Raw genomic sequence first — 20,233 nt, 5'->3', positions numbered from 1 at the left:
TGCAATAAAAAATCCTTTAATTTAAGTTACTTACTTTCAAAATTTCTTCTCTTTGGAAGTTTTAAAATTGAAAATTGCAATTAATACCACTAAAAACATTCTTTTATCTGTGTTTAAATTTTAATTTCTGTCTTTATTTCTAGTTCTTGCTTGTATAAAATCTTATATTAAAATGAAAGATGCAAGTTAGTGAAAGTCAAATGAAATTGAATTTAAATTAAAATTTAATTAAAGAGGAGGTAGATATTTTAATATTTATTCAAATTTATGATTAGTGATTATATTTGATAGCACTTTTAATTGAAACATTCATTTCATTTTGATAATTATTCCTGATAATAATTATAATCAATAATAACAAGAATAATTATTCTTTTTCAATAGTATTACATAAAATTATACTCACTGATTAAATTAAATTTAACGAGAACAAAAATGAATTGAAATTGTTCCCGTGCAATAGGACCAAAATCATTTACAATAAATATGTATAGAGAAAGAAATCTGCTTTAGAATAAAAAATACTTTTCACTGAAATCTATACTTCATATTTTAATTACAAAAATTTATTTTAATCTTAATACGCTCACCTTCTATTTAAATTGAATTTTTGCAGTTCAAGTAAACTAGAATTTGAGTTGTAGAATTTGACAATTATCCATTTAAATTTTTCTTATCCTTATTATTTCATTCAAAAAATAATGAAATATGTCACATTTTTATATAAAAATATTTTTATTTTCGGCAATGATTATAAAACTTGCAATAAAATATAGTAATTGCTTAATTCTTCCACCATTCAAGCATTATATTAATTTTTCTTATTAATTTTGTAACTGCCTATTAATCAATAAGTATTAATAGATACATAGTCATATTATAGCTATAGCTTATTTCAATAAATATTTATTAAAGAAATTTGAACAATATCATCTAAACATTTTACCATTATACATTGTATCAATTGTGTGAAATATATAAATATTATTTAATAAAACGTTTATATTTATTTTTATATTAATAAATCAAACGGTGATATATTTTTTTCTAATTGTATTTCATTTTTGGAAACCAGTAGTTTTCTAGAAACCAGTCGAACGACAAGATATATTAGGGCCAGTTTGACCTAGTCTTTTGACTGCCACTGGCAGCCAATGCAACCAATGGCTGCCTTTTGGTGAGCCCTGCTCTAGAGTATTCTCCCTTGACCTCGAACGTCTTTCCTTTGACCTCCTATCCTTGGGTTTTGTACGGCACATTGCATCTTCAGAAGCACCTACAACTATTTAATTACGAAATTTTTTTATTTGATGCGATTCAACCAATCTTTTTATAAGTTTTCTCTTGAGATGTATTTTTCGAAATAAAAAGTCCTTTTTGATTTTCCGCGAGGTTTTAAAACCATGTGACTAGTAGGTCACATGACCAGATTCCTACTTTTTTTTTTGTTTTTTCATCATGATGAAAATTTAGGACCATAATTACCTTTCTTAGTGCTTCTTAATCATTTTGCCAACATTTTAACTCGATGTGGCGCTTCGTGTGAAAATAAGTTCGGAATTTAAAAAAGTGTCGGTAAGGTAGGAATTATACGAAATAATTTCAGCTTTTTCAACACTTTTTATTAATTTCAGAATTTCTAAATAACTTTTAAACTTACTCGAATTTCGTTTAAATCAATAATTGTAACTTTTGGAATTTTGTTTTCAAATCTTTTTAAACATTCTGTTAAAATTAATTGTTAAAAATAAAAAGTTGCTTTCAATTTTCCCAAGAATCTTCAGAAATTTCTTTTAATATCTTAACCCTATACCGCCCACAGTGACATATACGAGTATGTAACGTTTGGAAGACTTGAGTTTTTTTAAATATGACTTTGAGACGAACAGCAATTTTTAACGCAAGGATTTACATGAAAGTCAGGACAGTAATGAGCTAGAATTTTAGTTTTTTATACACTCCGCCATAGGAATAATATGCCTAAATATCTCAAAATTTTTTATTGAAAACTTCAAATTTTATTTCAAAATCTGCAAAAATCGATATTCTGCTTACAAATTTTATCAATATTTTCAAGATTTTAATTAGGATTGAATCTTGTCAAAATTTTGAAATCCCTGAAAGTCTTTTATAGCGCCGATTTTGAGGCTGACCTTGAGCGTGAACTAATAAATTGTAGCTCGCTCCGCTTTTGTTTGTTCACGCTTGACTCCTCGCCTGAGTGACAACCACAGACCCTGCAACCCCCACGCAGTTCCTCTTATACCTACACACTGCGCGGCTTCAATTCTCGGAATGGCTATAGAAGGGAAGGGATATTGAAGTGTTTCTCTGTATCTCCTGAACTTATCCTAATTTTGCCAAATGTACAACTGTTTAACTGTTAATTATATATTAAAACTCAACAGTTTCACGCAGAAAACTTTTTATTTAAATAGAACAACTAAAATTGTAACGTTCAAATTTTTAATTTAGCTTTAAGAAACTTTGAAGGTACAAAGCTTTTTGTTTGAGAAAATCCATTTTTAAATTTTATAGTTTTTAATATTTTGTTTATAATTGTTGAGTTTCAATAAACAGTCAAAAATTGCTGCGGATTAAAAATTTTTATGTTTTCAATTTAAAAAATCACATTTGAATGAGTTAAAAATTGAACATTTTATACGAAATTATTTAAAAAGTGCATACGAAAAAAATTATTAAAAATTATATTCCATGACATGTTTAGTTTTTTTTTCGCGATTTTAGAAATACCAGGTCATTCATAGGGTTCTTAAGGTTTTCCAGGGGAAATCGCCACCCCCAATATACATTTAAAAGACGAGTAGTACCTTTTTCATTCTTTGTATAGTATTTCTTGAGTTTGAAGAAACTTCCATTTTTGTTGGAACCTCTCGCCTGCAAACAAAAAAGCAAAGTTTTAAGTAAAATGGCAACTAAGTTTCTAATATGTTATGTGAATATTAAACCAAGTGTAGTAAAGTTTGAGATTATTTTTTACTCTGCTGTGAATATAGAATCCAAATAATTATCAATAAATGATCAAAAAACAATTAAATTTATTTCAAATAGAACTATTTGTGGATCAAAATAATCCTCACAGAATCTAAAACATACAAAATTTATTTCGTAGAAAGATTTTCATTTTTTTTCCTCATAAGCTGAATTTAATTAATATTGTTAACAAATTTGATCTCTCGAAATAGACAATTAAAGTATAATCGTTCACCCTAATTAAATACAAATTTTAAAACTATTTACCTTTCATATTATTTACGGTAAAAATAAAACCTTTTAATCTGACGGACATGCAAAAAAATGTTTACTTACTTTTTGGCTTAGCAGTTGCCAAACTGGTAGACAAAGGCGGCAACTGAATAGTCTTTTTAATTTTTCTTGTTATGCAAGGATTAACCTGTGGCATCAATGTTTTGTATGCTTCATCGTTCGCGGAGAAATCTCAGCTCTGTATCTCAGCTTTAAGAGCTTCATCATAAATACCTACAAAATTAAACGCGAAATTATTTTCTTAATGAATTGGGATACATTTTTTACTAAAAATTGAAAAATACATTTTTCGAAAATCTGAAACTCATTCTGGGTTTTGCTAGGCTAGCATAATAATTACCTCTAATGGCGAATCGCACTCAATTGATTATTTCCCAAATAATGCAATCTTTTCAGACTTGGAATAAATTTTTGATTCTAAATTTTTAAAAATACGAATTTCGAAAATCTGAAACTTATCCTGGGGTTTTCCTAGGCTAGCAAAATAAGTATCTCTAATGGCGAATCGCACCCCATCTATTATTTTCCAAAATAGTGCAATCTTTTCAGACTTGGAAAAATTTTTGATCCTATAATTTTAAAAATACGAATTTTGAAACTCTGAACCTTATCTTGGGTTTTTCTAGGCTAGCAAAATACTGTTCTGTAATGGGAAATTGCACTGAAATTATTATTTTCAAAAATTATGCAATTTTCGCAGATTTGGAATACATTTTTAAATCTAAAATTTAAAAAATACGAATTTCCAAAATCTGAAACTTATCCTGGATTTTGCTAGGGTAGCAAAATAATTGTCACTAATGGCATTGGCACCCCATTGATTATTTTCCAAAATAATGCAATCTTTTCAGGCTTGGAATACATTTTTTAATCTAAATTTTAAAAACTACGAATTTCTAAACTCTGAAAGGTATTCTAGGTTTTGCTAGGCCAGCAAAATAATTATCTCTAATGGCGAATTGCACTAAAATTATTATTTGATAAATAATGTAATCTTATCTGACTTGGAATAAATTTTTGATTCTAAATTTTTAAAAATACGAATTTCAAAAATCTGAAACTTATCCTGAGTTTTGCTAAGTTAGCAAAATAATTATCTCTAATAGCGAATCGTACTCAATTTATTATTTTCCATAATAATGCAATCTTTTCAGACTTGGAAAAATGTTTGATCCTATCATCTTAAAAATATGAATTTTGAAACTCTGAACCTTATCTTGGGGTTTTCGAGGCTTGCAAAATAATTATCTCTAATGGCGAATTGCACTGAAATTATTATTTTCAAAAATAATGCAATCTTTGCAGATTTGGAATAAATTTTTTTATCAAAAATTTAAAAAAATACAAATTTCGAAAATCTGAAACTTATCCTGGGTTTTGCTAGGCTGGCAAAATAATGCAATCTTTCCAGACTGGGAAAAATTTTTATTCCTATAATTTTTAAAATACGAATTTCGAAAATCTGAAAATTATCATGTGTTTTGCTAGGATACCAAAATAATCATCTCTAATGGCGAATCGCACTCAATTTATTATTTTCCAAAATAAAGCAATCTTTTCAGACTGGGAAAAATTTTGATTCCTATAATTTTTAAAGTACGAATTTTGAAAATCTGAAACTAATCCTGTGTTTTGCTAGGCTAGCAAAATAATTATCACTAATGGCATTGGCACTCAATTGATTATTTTCCAAAATAATGCAATCTTTTCAGACTTGGAATAAGGTTTTTAATCTAAATTTTTAAAAATACGAATTTCTGAAATCTGAAACGTATCCTGGGTTTTGCTAGGCTAGCAAAATAATTATCACTAATGGCGAATTGCACTAAATTGATTAGTTTCCAAAAAAATGCAATCTTTTCAGATTTGTAATAAAATTTTTAAATCTAAATTTAAAATAATACGAATTTCGAAAATCTGAAACTTATCCTGGGTTTTGCTAAGCTAGCAAAATAATTATCTCTAATGGCGAATCGCACTCTATTTATTATTTTCCAAAATAATGAAATCTTTTCAGACTTGGAAAAATGTTTGATCCTATCATCTTAAAAATACGAATTTTGAAACTCTGAACCTTATCTCAGGGTTTTTTAGGCAAGCAAAATAATTATCTCTAATGGCGAATTGCACTGAAATTATCATTTTCAAAAATTATGCAATCTTTGCAGATTTGGAATAAATTTTTTGATCAAAAATTTTAAAAAAATACGAATTTCGAATATCTGAAACTTATCCTGGGTTTTGCTTGGCTAGGAAAATAATCATCTGTAATGGCGAATCGCACTCAATTTATTATTTGCCAAAATAATTCAATCTTTCCAGACTGGGAAAAAATCTTATTACTATAATTTTTTAAATGCGAATTTTGAAAATCTGAAACTTATTCTGGGTTTTGCTAGGCTAGCAAAACAATGATCTCTAATGCCGAATGGCACTTAAATTATTATTTTTTTAAATAATGTAATCTTCTCAGACTTGGAATAAATTTTTGATTCTAAATTTTAAAAAATACGAGTTTCGAAAATCTGAAAATTATCATTTGTTTTGCTAGGCTAGCAAAATAATCATCTCTAATGGCGAATCGCACTCAATTTATTATTTTCCAAAATAATGCAATCTTTTCAGACTGGGAAAATTTTTTATTCCTATAATTTCAAAAAATACGAATTTCGAAAATCTGAAACTTACCCTGGGTTTTGCTAGGCTAGCACAATAATTATCTCTGGTGGCCAGTTGCACTGAAATTATTATTTTCCGAAATAACAAAATCTTTTGGGATTTGGATTAAATTTTTGCACAAAATTATCAAAAATAAGAAATTCGACAATCTGAAAAATATGCTGAGTTTTGCTAGGCTAGCTAATAAATTATCTCAGATGGCGAATAGCACTTAAATTATTATTTTACAAAATAATAACATCTTTTGGGGCTCGGAATAAAATTTTGATCCTAAAATTTAAAAAATAAGAATTTCGAACATCTAAAAATTATTCTGGATTTCGCTATACTCGCACAACAATTATCTCAGATGGCGGATCGCACTCAAATGATTTTTTTTCAAAATAATGTAATCTTTTTAGAAGTGGAATACATTGTTGATTATGAATGTTTTAAAATACGAATTTCGAAAATCCGAAAATTATCCTTAATTTCGCCAGGTTAGTGCAATAATTGTCCCTGATGACGAATCGCGTAATAATTTTTAAAAATGCGAATTTGGAAAATCAGAAACTTGTACTGGGTTGTGCTATGATAGCAAAATAATGACCCATAATGACAAATTGCACTAAAATTAATCTTTTCGTAAAAAATGCAATCTTTTTGAACTTTTTGCACAGCTGACATAAATACGTTTTTTTTCATTTTTGGACTGAAATTTTCACCTTTTTTCAAAAGATCTTTACATCACAATTCCCCTTGTGATTTGTCACGTTACAATTTCAACACATATAACTGAACAAAATAATTAAAAATATATGATATAAACACGTACCGTCGGCCTCAGATATATTCGAGAAGCCTGGTTTTTTTTTGTGGATGGAAAAGTTCCCACGTTTCCCAAATTATCCAGTTGTCTGGGGCCACAGAGGACTGGCCTTCAGAAATCACCACGTGCCATTTGACAGCAAGCTTTTTGGTTGGACACATTTTTGCACCATAAAAAAAGAATTAAAAATCGAAATTCGCTTAGCGTCAGTTTCATAAATGAAATCTCAAGTGTTACCGATCACTTATTTACACTACATGGTTGCCATGCGACGGCGCATCTTTTGGTTGCGCAAAAGACACGAATTTGGAAAATGTAGCAAAATTTGAAAACTCTGCAGCTCTTCAACAGAAAGGAGGTCGAAAATCAGGGTTGCCAAAGTTAACTTTCTTATTTGCAAATCAGAAATTCACACATGTCAGGGTAACTTTGCATTGCTGTTTTGCTCAGAATTGGAAAATACTTTCCAATACTTTCCAAACAACTTTTACAAGTCCTACTGACTGTTCAATCCTTAATAAAGGACTATTATAAAGGTACTCTTTCGTTCTAACGTTTTTTTATTTTACTAAGGTTTGGCTGCCCTGGCTTTAGCAGGAAATTTTTGGCTCATTAAGGAAAATTCGAAGGAGCTTTTCTGAAGTCCGTTTTATATGAAGCTGGCCCAGTCGACATTCTGACCGATTTTGACAGGCGAAACGTTGCTTGTGTAGTGTTTTTTACATTATTGTTTGTTACAGAATTTAAAACTTGTGATGCAAACATTTTAACATGGACCTTCATAATAGATTCAAAGTATATGTTTAACAAATTAAATTTTAAAGACGCTTGTGTTATCTGGTGCGACTATGAAGGTTATATCATAATCATTAAGGTTATGATTTTCATTATATAAACTAATGATAACGATTAAGGTATTTTTTCATATCGTGGAATTTTAATAAAATGGAAAAGATAAATACATTTATAGGTTATTGAAATAAAATGAACAGAGAGAAATCATGGCCGTGAAGCTGGCACAATATTTGTCTTTTGATAGTCAAGATTTATAAAGTAATGGGCTTTTTAAATTCAGATGCCAACTTCACACTTGCTCCTAAAATTTTAATAAATTTCAATTGCTCTTTTTGGATTTGTTACTTGGTCGTTATATAGTGTTTGATTTCAATTTTGGTCCTTTGATAATCGAAATTTTAGCCAATAATTTACAAACAATATTAAGCAGGTTCAACATTTTTGTATAGAATCATTTCTTGGTTGTAAAAAATGTTTCATAATCCACTTTTAAAAATAAATTGCTTATAAGTTGATACAGTTTAGGAAAATGGTACTAATATATTTCAAATATTTTGTTACCTATCCAATGGAAGAAAGAATTTTAATTTGAATTACTTTTTCTCATCAAATAGAATTTTCTGCTTATATTAATTTTTGTAATTTGCAAAATGTCAAATAGAAAATAAAATGTTCAAATTTGGAATTTCAAAAAGTTTTTTCAAAACGTTTTTGAAGACTGAAAAATATTAAAAGAACTTTTTGACGATACAAAGTTGAAGGCAACCAAGTTTTAAAAATTGAAAATTCTGACTACTCAACAGTTTAAGAAATTCGTCAATGAGAAATATTATTTTTATTTCATTTACATACTAAACATTTTTCAGTCAGTAATGACAGAAATTTCAAAAGTTGGAAACTTCTTGATTTGAAAAGTTTTGTTCTTAAAAATTTGTCAATATCTGGAATTTAAACAAAAATTTTCTTGTAAATTTTTCTGCTAAAGGGCTCAAGGATATTTTGGCCATTAAATGTATTCGGATTTTGTATAACTGTTTACATTACTTTAAAATTTGATTTTATTTTGGCCTACTCCAAACTATTATTTTTTACTTTAGTTAGCAATACTAGTCAAATTAACAGTCAGTTAAAAATGTTAAATAAAAATGTTTGAAAATTACAAAAGAAGGTATTTATTGGCTTAATACGCTGGATTTTTTTTTGACCTCTTCAAGTCTTTTTAATTGAATTATTTTATTATATTTTTATTATATTATTTCTCTTTAATTGAATTATTTTCAATTCAATTAACTCTTTTGAATTCTGCAGAATTTAATCCATATCTTAGAATTCGCTCGTAATCTTTAAAATTATTTTAGAGATTTTGGAATTCTTTTGAAATATTCAGGACATAACTTAATTTATTTTTAGTTTTATGAATTCTTATTAAAACATGAATTTTTAAAAAACTATTTGCAAATTATTTTCAAGTTTTTTGAAAATATTTTGAATACTCTGTGAATTATTTAACATTTTTTCAAGTGTTTTCATTTTGCAGAATTCTCTTAATTTTTTTTGAATTCTCTTCTAATCTTTAGTATTCTTTTTAAGCTTTTTTAATTCACTTGAAATATGCAGTCTATAACTTGCTTCCAGGGTGGAACCGCTAACCGGTAAATGACCAGGAACGTTATGAGACCGGGAAATATAGTAGATTCATTTTTTTGACCAAGAATTTTACAAATATTTAGAAATAAACCTCAAAGTTTGATTTAACCTTTTTTGAAATAATCAGAATAATTTTGATTAATTTAACCGTTTCTTAAATAATTCTAGTTGAATTTGGATCTTTTTCAATTATGACATCAATCAGTTTACAATGCGTCATTCGAACATTTTAAAGTATACACTATACATTGGAAGAATTTTATAATGCAGTTTTGAAAAATTAAAAAATAATAATCAGTAACGTTTGAAATCGATAATTATCGATATCAAACGTTACTAATTATTATTTTTTTATTTTTCAAAACTGCATTTCAAACGTTACTGATTATTATTTTTTAATTTTTCAAAACTGTATTATAATTAAATTATAATTTTTTATGAAAAACCTTTCCAGTTTATTAAAATGTGAATATAAATTTTAATTAATTTTAAAATTGAACACTTCATTAAGGATTAACAAGCGATACTTAAAGACTTTTATTACATTTAAAATAGGAATATAGTCTGAAATTTGAACATATAAAATTTCAAAGTTTTAAATGAAGAATATAACAACTGCTTAGTATTTATAAATATTTAATTGTTCATGTGAAATCAGTAATAATGAATGAAACATTCTAAACTAAGCAAAACTAGTAAGGTTTAAACGTAACGATTTTAATTGTACTATTTAAACAAATTTAATATAATAGTTAAATTGTTGAATTTTCATTTATAATATATATTAAACACTTATCATTCCTAGAAAAAATTCGAATAAAGTGAATAGATATTTAGAAGTTCTGACAAGATAAAAAATTAAATTAATATTTGATATGATTTTTGATAATTTATACGAAGTGTCTACGTATGCCGACCAAATACAGCTATTCGTGCAGAAATTTCGGTGCAAAAAGTCCACGGCCTAATCTACAAGAAAATATAGATTTTTTATATTTCGAACAATAAATTTACATGCTTTTCAAAATTATGAGCCTTGAAAAGAATAAAAAACATATGCTTAAGATTCCTAGGAAAATTGAAAATAACTTCTTATTTGAAAAAACCGAATTTAAAGCGAATATTTAAAAATAATTCAAAAATTCTCAAAAATGAATCTGAAATATTTTTAGAAAATATTTTTTTAGTTTGCAAGATTAATAAAAAAACCGAAAGAATTCCGTTATTTTTAAAGATGTTTACAAGTTCTAAAACATCTTTAAAACTTCCAATTCCAATTTTCCAATTCTCATCACGTGCTCATCACGTGCATCTCGTGCTTGAACTCGAGTTTCTTCCTAAAATTCTATATCATTCCCATAAATTTATATTATTATAATTCATAACATGCACTTGTATTAAAACTGACGTAGTTTCATTATCTCGTTAAAAAAATTTATATCTTTAAACAAAATTTTATTGCGACTTTTGTCGTTTTTCGAGAAACTGAATTTGCTCATTTTCAATGTTTTTTTATGATAGCCGGGAAGGGGGGCGCTTCAAAAAATTGAAGGATAAGATCATGAATAAATAGGGGGAGATTCTAAGAAACTGGATGGAGGATAGATGCTGATCTGTGGCAAATGGTATGGTAAAAGGGGACGAAGACGGAGAATACACGTATGTGAGTAAGATGGGTGTATCGATGATAGAATATGTGATTATGAATATGCAAGGGTGGAAGGAGATAGAGAAATTCGCATGAACGAGAGAGACGATAGAGAAGTATCAGAAGTAGTTGGACAGCGTAAGCTCTGAGTGGGAGTCTGTGGACGAGATATGGGAGGATTTAAAAGAGAGAGTGAAAGGTTGTGTGCAAAAGAAGGTATTTAAAAAGAAGAAGAAAGGAATAGTAAAGCCGTGGTGGGGTAGGGAATGTAAAATAATAAAGAGAAAGTTGAAAAAGAAGTACAGGAAGTGGAAGGAAGAAACCGCGAAAAGGGAGGAGTACGTATAAATGAGGAAGGAGTTTAGGGCGATGTGTAAGAAGATAAAGCAGAAAAAGAAAAAAGAGATGGAATAGTAGTTGAAAAGTGTTACGACAGAAGAGGACGTGTGAAAAATAATTAATAGGTTTAGGAAACGTAGGATGGGGATACGTGAGAAGATAGGGAGCGACGATTGGATGAAATTTTTTTAAGATTCATTTCAGGGGTCAGATACACGCAAGAGAGATGAGGGGATTATTAGAACGAATGAGGTAGACGGAGAGAAGCTGAATGGCAAGGCGATTGAGGAGCAGATAAGGAAGTTGAAAAATAGAAGGCAGCCGGGCTGGACGAATAAGAAAACGAAGCGTGGCTGTTTGGTCTACAAGAGGTGAGGCACAGGCTGAAGAGGGTAGTGAAAAAAGTATGGACGTGGAGGGATTTTCAAAAGGGTGGAGGGAGGGGTTGATCGTATCACTGTATAAGAAAGGGGATAAGGAAAGGCAGGAAAATTATAGAGGAATTGCGCTAATGAATACTGCGTACAAGATATACGCGATGTTGTTGTCAGAAAGGATGCGCAAGGATGTTGGGGGGAAAGGACTATTGCCGAAGACGCAGGCACGCCTTTGGGAGGGAAGGAGTACTATTGAAAATATTTACGTCTTGCAGCACGAGGTGGATAGGGGACTAACAAAAAAGGGTGCCAAAGTGTACACGTTTTTTGTAGATCTAAAGGGCGCTTTCCCTTCGGTGGATAGGGGGAGGTTTTGGGAGGCAATGGAAGAGAGGGGAGTGAAGTGGGGTCTGATAGAAAGTGTAAGAGATGTATACGAGGAGACGAAAGATAGGGTTCAGAGAAGGGGAGGGAATATCTGAGGGATTCTGGATGGAAGGGGGTTGAAGTGAGGGTACCCGCTTAGCCCAACGCTTTTTGCAATTTTGAACGTGGATATGAAAAGTCAGCTAGCGGCCGGAGTGGTAGGGGGAGTCAGGATATGGTCAATCGCATATGCAGATAACATAGTGCTGCTAGCAAAGAGCGATGAGGGTTTAAAGGAGATGATGAAAAGGTTGAGAAGATACTTGGACAAAAATAGGTAAGAGTTAAATGCGGACAAGTCGAAGGTTAGGGTGTTCACGAAAGGAGTTGAGAGAGATAGGTGAGGGGAGTGGAGGTGGAAGGGAAAAACGGTGCAGGAGGTGAAAGAGTTTGCGTATCTAGGCTTCCTATTTCGAAGGAATGGGGGCGTGGATGGTCATATGAAAGAGAGGGTGAGAAGGGCAAATGTGGTGATGAGGCAGGTGTGGGGTTTGGGCAAGAGGTTGCAAGCAGATGATTTTGTAAGGAGAATTAAATCGTTTGATTCGCTAGTGATGAGTGTCTTAATTTATGAAGTAGGGGGGGGGGTGGAAGGTGAGTGAGGAGATAAAAAGGATACAGGAGACGTATGTCAAGTGGACGCTGGGGTTGGCAAGGAATACACAGAACTATAGTGTCAGAAGGGAGACAGGAAGAACGAGTTTATGGATTATAATAGGGAGTCGAGCGTGTAAGTATGAGGAGATATTTTTGGAAGAGGGGGGAAGTAAGCTGGTTAGGAAGTGTTGGTGGGAGAAGGAGAACAGACGTAGTGCTGCAAGGATGGAGGTGGAAAGAGAAAGGTATTTTAGAACGAATGGATTGCAGATGGATGAAGTGAGAAGGATTCACGAGGAAGGAAGGAAGCTATGTGAGCTGGTTCAAAAGAATGGCATGAAGAAAGAGAAGGCAGAAGGAGAAAAGAGAATAAGAGAGTCAAGGTTTAACGGAAACTACGTGCGGATTATGCCCAGGGAGATTTGTGTGAGAAAAGAGAGCAAGGAAGTCAGGAACTTATAGCAAAAATGAGATGCGGTTGCATAAAGAATTATAATAGGTTCAGGCTTTCTAGAGAGAAGAGACTGCGTGAATTGTGCCGGAACGGGGATGCAGAAGTTGAGCACTAGTTGAAGGAATGTGAAGAGGTTGAAAGGAGTGGGATAAGACTGGAGGTATTGTTGCATGGAAGGGGGGAGGAAAGGGCAGTAGCACGGGTGAAGGGGGCGTTGGGTAAGATGGAGAAGAAGAGAAGGAAGGAGGAAGAGGCATGGAGAAGGAAGGATTGTAAATAGGATAGGAAGTACATGTAAGAAAACTGTAAATATTGTAAATAGTAGTTAAGTATTAGGCGTTAGCCGCGAAGACAGAGGCTGGAAATGCGAGGCATAGCGAGGAAAGAGAGACATGCGTGCGAGTCGAGGTGAGGCGCAGCGAGGAAGGTTAGGTTATAGAAGCGAGCAGATGAGTTACAAGGTGTGGATGGATGGTAATTAGTAACAGATAGCTGTAAGAAAATTCTGTGAAAAATTAAGTGTAATCAAGTCCATTTTTTAAGGCCAGCAGGCCGAAAAATAAACGTTTATCTATCTATCTACTAAGGGATAATGCACAAAAAATAAAAAAGTCATGTAGAAAAAAGTTCTTTAAAGCTTAGTTTAGGCCACAGAAAAGCTTCGAAGGTGGGCTCAATCAACCAATGAAGAGTGAGCTTTAGCGACCACTTGTACTTGCCCCAAGTGTTAACATAGTGTTTGTGCAGAAGTGCTCCTTAAAGCTTGCTTCTTATTGGTTGATTAGGCCCAACTTTCAGCTTTTTGGTGCCCAAACTAAGCTTCACACAAATTATCGCTGGTGAACTTATTGTTTATTTTTGTGCATTATCAAATAGTAGAAAATTTTATTGGTATTTTGTTGCTGAAAAAAGTCGCAAATAGTCTTATTTAAGGGCACTTCCTTTGTAAAAATAAGCATTTTATCCTTTTACTCTATTTAAAATATTGTAGTAAGGACAATATGATCAGGAAAAGGCTTAAAAAAGGCTAGAGTTTAGGCAATGAAAAAATATGGTCTTTCAAAACGAATCCAGTATCATGGAAGATTTCGATTTCCCTATACTTTGAATACCTATTATTTCTTTAATTTTTAAAAATAGTATTGAGTTATAAAGTATATAAAGTAAACAGAATATAAAGACCATAGTCAAAACTGTGAACATATATGATCGTGAAGAGTGTACCAACACAACAAAACAAAAAAATTTAAACTTGAATGTACGTAGCCCGCGAAAATTGAGAAGTCACCTTACTTTTTGAACACACCTCGTACTTCTAAAAAAGGTAAAAAATAGAACCAACACAGTAACAAAAAGGGATCAAATTGATCTTATTTTTTGGTTCATTAGAGTAAACAACATAGCCGCCAGTTCCTGCTACTGGTAGCATAAATAAATGACCTAAAAATAGTTTCTAACCGCATGCAAGACACAACTACACTCTAAGAACGCCAGCCATCTTGGTTTGAGTTCATACATGATCTCGAATCAGATATCAGTAATCATTCATTTAATTGTCTTCGGTTTGAAAATATTTTGAACCTTGAATAATTGGACAAGTGCTAATGATTTATTTTGTAAAGAAGACATTCTAACGCGTTCCGTTGTAGCTGAATCGGTTAGTAAATACTCAGTGAGTGCGTGCGATCTCAGGTTCGTTTTTTAGTACTTGTGGATTTTTCAGTGCACTATGCTTGAGACTCATAATTAACAAATTCTATCAACAATATGTATACACAAATAACTGCGAATATCCTTGACATTTATATCACTGATATTATTTTTTTTATTCTGATAAATAACAAAACTTCTCTATGTTCATCCATATTGATGTGAGATTATAGAGAGAATGATTTGATGCCGCAAGTCCTACTGTAGTAGTTTCAGCTTTTAAAGAGGGTCTAATTTATCTTAAATACAGACCATACTTTGACGCTAAATGTGGAAAAACGGCCGATTTCGGCTTATTTAGAACCTACTTTACAGATTCCAGCCCCTACGAAGATAGGAGATACGGCTTCAAAGTAGGGCCTAAATTTCAACTCGGGTGAAGAGAAGAGAAAAATTACTTTTTTTATATTTTGTTCTATTCGTGAAAACCAACTCCATTTTGTCCACGAAAAAAAACTTTTCTTCATTATTCTCAACACTTTTATATTAAATATAATAAATTTGTATGTAACTCTGCCTGGATTTGCTTATTAAGACATTCCAAAATAAAGTGCAAATTGTATTTATCGTGATTACTTTAATGTTCGTTTCTTATTTTGCATTAAATTATTTTCTTAGCTAAGCTAAAACATGTAACATTTCAATGAATTGATATCATTACAATCTATAATATGCATGGAAATTAAAACATACTGATTCTTGTTGCATGTTTATACATAGATTCTTTATGTTTAATCTTTTTTTTTACGATTAAAGAAAAATAACGCTTCATGTCAAAAAATAAATTATTAGTAAACAATTTGTAAATCCTTGTTCGTTAAATAAATGTTGTCTCATTTATTCTCGTAGCTTGTATCATTTGCACACAATTTCATATTTGGATTCTCAATTTTGTTTTTCATAAAGAAAACAAAAACTACTCATCCTATAAAAAAAGTGATTCATGAGAAATTTGTAGATCTCTTTTAGTTACAAACTTTTTGTCGATCTATCTCTTTTCATTGAATCCATCATTCATAGAATAAAAGAAGCGGATTTTTTATGTTTGTATGTTTTCAAAAGAGAATGTATTTTCACTATATATAATTCCTTCTAATTGTGCCAGTAACGCACCTCACAGACATATTTTTTATTCCTCAGAAGTGTTCATATTTTGATTTTATTTAATTCCTTCTAATAAGTTCACAAAATATGTGTAATAAGTTGTTTTAATTCCTTCATGCGGAATGTAAACTCTGAAATTTTAATTCTCACCAATTCAACTCTGCCTCTCTAGAGTTAAAATTATTTAAATTCACACTTTTGCATAGATTTCTTTGTTGCATTTTTTAAAACGTTTAAATGAATTATTAAAATATAAATAAATATAAATTTGAATATTTTTCGAATTTATAAGTTATAAAAAGATTTAATAATAAAAAATAGGTTAAATAAATGCTTTCGTTAAATTTTACTAAGTCGATTGGGAGGAATAGGATTTGCACTTTTTCTGTTCCCGTCGGGGGATTCTTAGACGGAGAAAAAATCGCGTATTCATAGGAATAAAAATTCTTAATTTTTCTGAATTCAACGCTTGTTACCGGGTGGTTTTTAGGGGTCTTGCTGAACAATCCCACCGACTCCATAATTCGTGGGGTTAGAAGAGAGGATTTGGGACGTTTTCATTTTGTTAAATATCGACAATCAAACTTTAACAAGGTAAATTTGAATAAAAGGTGATATTTAAGGGCAGGTAACTGTTTGAAAACATTTGTAGACAACCACATCCCTTTCCTTTTTTTTCTTTCTTTCCTCTTTTTTATTTTTATTATCATCAAATAACAATAAAATAACATTCAAAGGAAGAAAAAGAGAAGGAAGGGGACGTGGTTGGCTGCCTTCTCATTTTTCTTTCCTCTTTTTTATTTTTGTCTGAAATTTTTTTGTTTTTTTTTTTGTTTTTTTCAGATTATAATAGGATTTTTTTGTTTGTTCGTTGCTGTCCAAATTTGGTCCTTGGATTCTTGTTTTTTAATTTTTTAAACAGGAATTTGCATCAATTTGATTATTGGACGTTAAATAAGATTTTTAATATGGATTTTATTCTAATTTAAATTTATTAAATTTTGATTCACTGTTGTGTTTGTAATTCATATTTTTGGTTTGAAATTAAACTAATTTGGTACAAAGTTCAAATTCTTGTTCAGAAGTGAAGGATATATTATTTAAAAATGAAAGGATTTATTAGAAAATTATTCAATTTTGTTTAATGATGGATGTTCTTCATTACTTCATGTCAGTACAAAGATACTGGTAACTTGGAATAAAATGTTTAAAAAAATTATTGTGGAATTTTCTCGGCCAGTGACATAGCTAGGCTTTTTTCGGGAGGGTCTTCGATTTTTTTCCGACGGGGGCTTCGGATTTATGTATAGGCAAAGAGTGGGGGAAAAGGCGATTGAATAATGAAAAAATTTAGTTTCGGGAGCCCAAACTACGCCCCTGGCTAAGCCTGTTCTCGGCAAGGCTCGCGAAGCTCGCGGCGAGCTTCTTCATGCAGGGGATTTGAGTAGCGTCCAGTCTCGCTGCGAATTCTCTCGGCAACCAAGAAGCGCGCCTTTGAGTTTCGCGTTGCGCATTGCAGCAAGGCTTCGAGGTTCACCCTGTTTCCCTTTCCTTCGCGTAAACAGAGTCGAACACCACAGCTGGCCAAAAGTTGCTCAACCATTCAGATAGGAGACTCCTCGAGTCACTTCTCTTCTTCCCACAACCGACCTCGTGACACCAAGTTAAGTCACTCTACTCGAAGACTGCGGAGCGAAGAGGTTGATCTGCCTTCCGAGACACTTTGGCTCGAGAAGAGAAAAGGGCGAACGACGCTTCGCTCCTAAATTTAACGAAGTAGAAAATATGTTCACCATATAATTGATTTTTTTACTAAAATGATACATTTTTAACGGAAAATGGAATGTTTAATCTTTATCTAAACAAATCATATCATATCAACAGAAAAGAATTTTTACTAAAAAGGTGGATTTTTAACGAACGAAATGAATTCTTAATTAAAATAGATGAACTGTAAAAAAGAAGAATAAATTTTTACCAAAAAAAGATAAATTTTTGACTGAGAAAGATCGATTTTCTTAGAAAAAAAACAAATTTTTTAATTAAAAAAATACATTTTTAACCGATAATGATACAGTTTAATTTTTTAATTCAAAAAATTCATTTTTAACAAAATCTTATAATTTTCAAAAAGACAAAATAAATTATTTTTAACCAAAACAGATAATTTTTGAAACACGAAGAATAATTTAATAAATAAAAAAAATGAACTTTTAATGACTGAAAGCAGTCCATTTTTAAGCAAAAAAATGTAACAAAATAGTTCAATATTTAAAGAAAAAATATATAAATTTTCAACTAGAAAAGATCAGTTTTAAATCAAAAATGATACAGTTAAAATTTAAGTATTAAAAAATGTTTTTGCAACCAAAAAGAATCGAATTTTCAATAAAAGTGTTAAATAATCAACCAAAAGAATGAATTTTTTTACCAAAATGGATGAATTTTCAAACAAGAATGATAATTTTCTACTATAAAATAAGAATTTTCAACTGTATGTATGTATGTATTTAATCCCTCCCTTTTACGGGTTTGAGGGCCTCCGCTTCGTGTACATATATTTACAATTCCATCCTTAGTCTAACTTAACTACTACTTATATTCTACTCTTTCGAATTACGTAGGATAAACAATAGTAACAGTAGTGATATTAATTCCTAAAATGAGCGAGCTTCCAGGGCTTCCGTTTCCTCTTACCCTAAAAAAATGCATTTTCCACGATATTGAAAACAATTTCCGTTTTTTACTGTCCCTTTTCAGCATCACCCGTTTGGCTCTTCCCTACTCCCTTGCTTTCCCTTACTTCATCCAATTTCTTCATCCACATCACTCCCTGTCCACTACCATCCAAGATCCATCTTACACAATCATCCACACTCAACTGTCCCTCTTCCTCTCCTGTACATCTCTCTAATACATGTGCCCATGACTCCATTTCGTATCCACATACTCTGCATAAATTCTCCTCTTCATTCATCCAATATCTGCATGCTCTCACTCCTTCTCCCATTCTGAACCGTACAACCCTACTCCATTTTTCTTCCTTTTTTATTTTTTGCAGATATTCTGGTTCCGTCAACCCTTTGAGCATCATATACCATCTATTGTACCTCGAATCTATAATCTTTGTCCATCTCTCTTCTCCTTGTTTAACCAATAGCTCTAGCTCTATATCCTGTCACTCTATAACCCCTTCTCGAATATTACACACCCTTCTCATTTTTCTCCTTTCTACCTCCCATTTTGAATTTCCCACATTACCTCTCGCTTCACAGTTCCGAATTTCACCGAAACATGCTTGTGCAATTTTACTCCCCTCTCCCCTTTTTAGTTTCTCTTCAAACCTCCATGCTCTCTTAATTTGTCTAGTAACCATATTTTCTCTTCCTAACTCTTCTTTTAACATATGTCCTGGGCAACTCCAGCTAACCCCCATTACCCACCTCAGGAATCGCTTATGCATATTCTCTACTTTCCTATGTTCCTTCCATCCCCAGATCTCCACACCATAACACAACACCGCCCACACCAACGCATAAAACAACCAGACCCTCATTCTCCAATCGTTCTTGAACCTTCTCTTTCCTATACCCCATACTTGGCCCATTACTTTACTCGCACATTCAATTATTTTCCTCACCTGCAGCTCGTTTCCTTATTCTGCCTCAAACCCTTCTGATTTATTTCTAGACTCTTTTTCGTCTCCCTTCCCCCTACCTTTCTCAAGACTTTTTCCTTTTTTCCTTAATTCTTCTAATTCTTCATCCCAGCACCATTCCTCCCCATTTATCCATAACCTGTCTCTCCCTATCCATACCATATGGCCCTTTATCCTTTCTACCCAAGCCCTCTGCTCTATTTGCCATCTCCTTTTCCTCTCCGTCCATGTCAGATCTTCTTCAATTCTTTCCCTTCTTCCTCTCAATAATATTTTCTTTCCATAATTTTCTTTTTCTCCACCTCACTCCCCACTTTTACTAGAAACATTCCTTCATTTCCTTCCTTTGTCCCTCCTATTCTCTGGACTCCTTCTACCCTTACCTGCACTCTAATACCTCGAAAAAGATTTGTTATTTCCACTTCTCCTGTTTCACTCTCCACTTTTTAATTTCTTCACTACTATGTTATTTTTCCTCTTTGCCCTTACTTCCCCTTCTAATCTTCTTTCGATCTCACTGAGTCTTTTCTTCAATCTTTCATTCTCACTTCGGACGTTCTTTTCATTCCCATGAACTGTTTCCTCATTTTTTGTTTTCCCTCATATGCTCATTCCTAATTTCTAGACTGGATACCCGCTCTTCCAACTGTTTTATTTCTCTAGATCTCTGTTCGTCAACCTCTCTCTGTCTATTCTCAATGCT

At 31.6% G+C, this 20,233-nt stretch overlaps 1 long non-coding RNA gene across 1 annotated transcript; it reads right to left on the bottom strand.

Moving 5' to 3' along the window:
• Positions 1 to 1,179: 1,179 nt before the first annotated feature.
• On the bottom strand, positions 1,180 to 6,960 carry LOC117172126. The gene is made up of 4 exons (XR_004466968.1): positions 6,782 to 6,960; positions 3,331 to 3,501; positions 2,832 to 2,898; positions 1,180 to 1,282 (listed from the first exon to the last, which is right to left on the bottom strand). It is a non-coding gene; the product is annotated as an uncharacterized LOC117172126 (long non-coding RNA).
• Between the last annotated feature and the right edge of the window lie 13,273 nt (positions 6,961 to 20,233).

The sequence above is a fragment of the Belonocnema kinseyi genome, chromosome 4, assembly GCF_010883055.1.
Source record: "Belonocnema kinseyi isolate 2016_QV_RU_SX_M_011 chromosome 4, B_treatae_v1, whole genome shotgun sequence".
Classification (NCBI taxonomy): domain Eukaryota; kingdom Metazoa; phylum Arthropoda; class Insecta; order Hymenoptera; family Cynipidae; genus Belonocnema; species Belonocnema kinseyi.
This window is presented reverse-complemented; position numbering and strand designations above follow the sequence as displayed.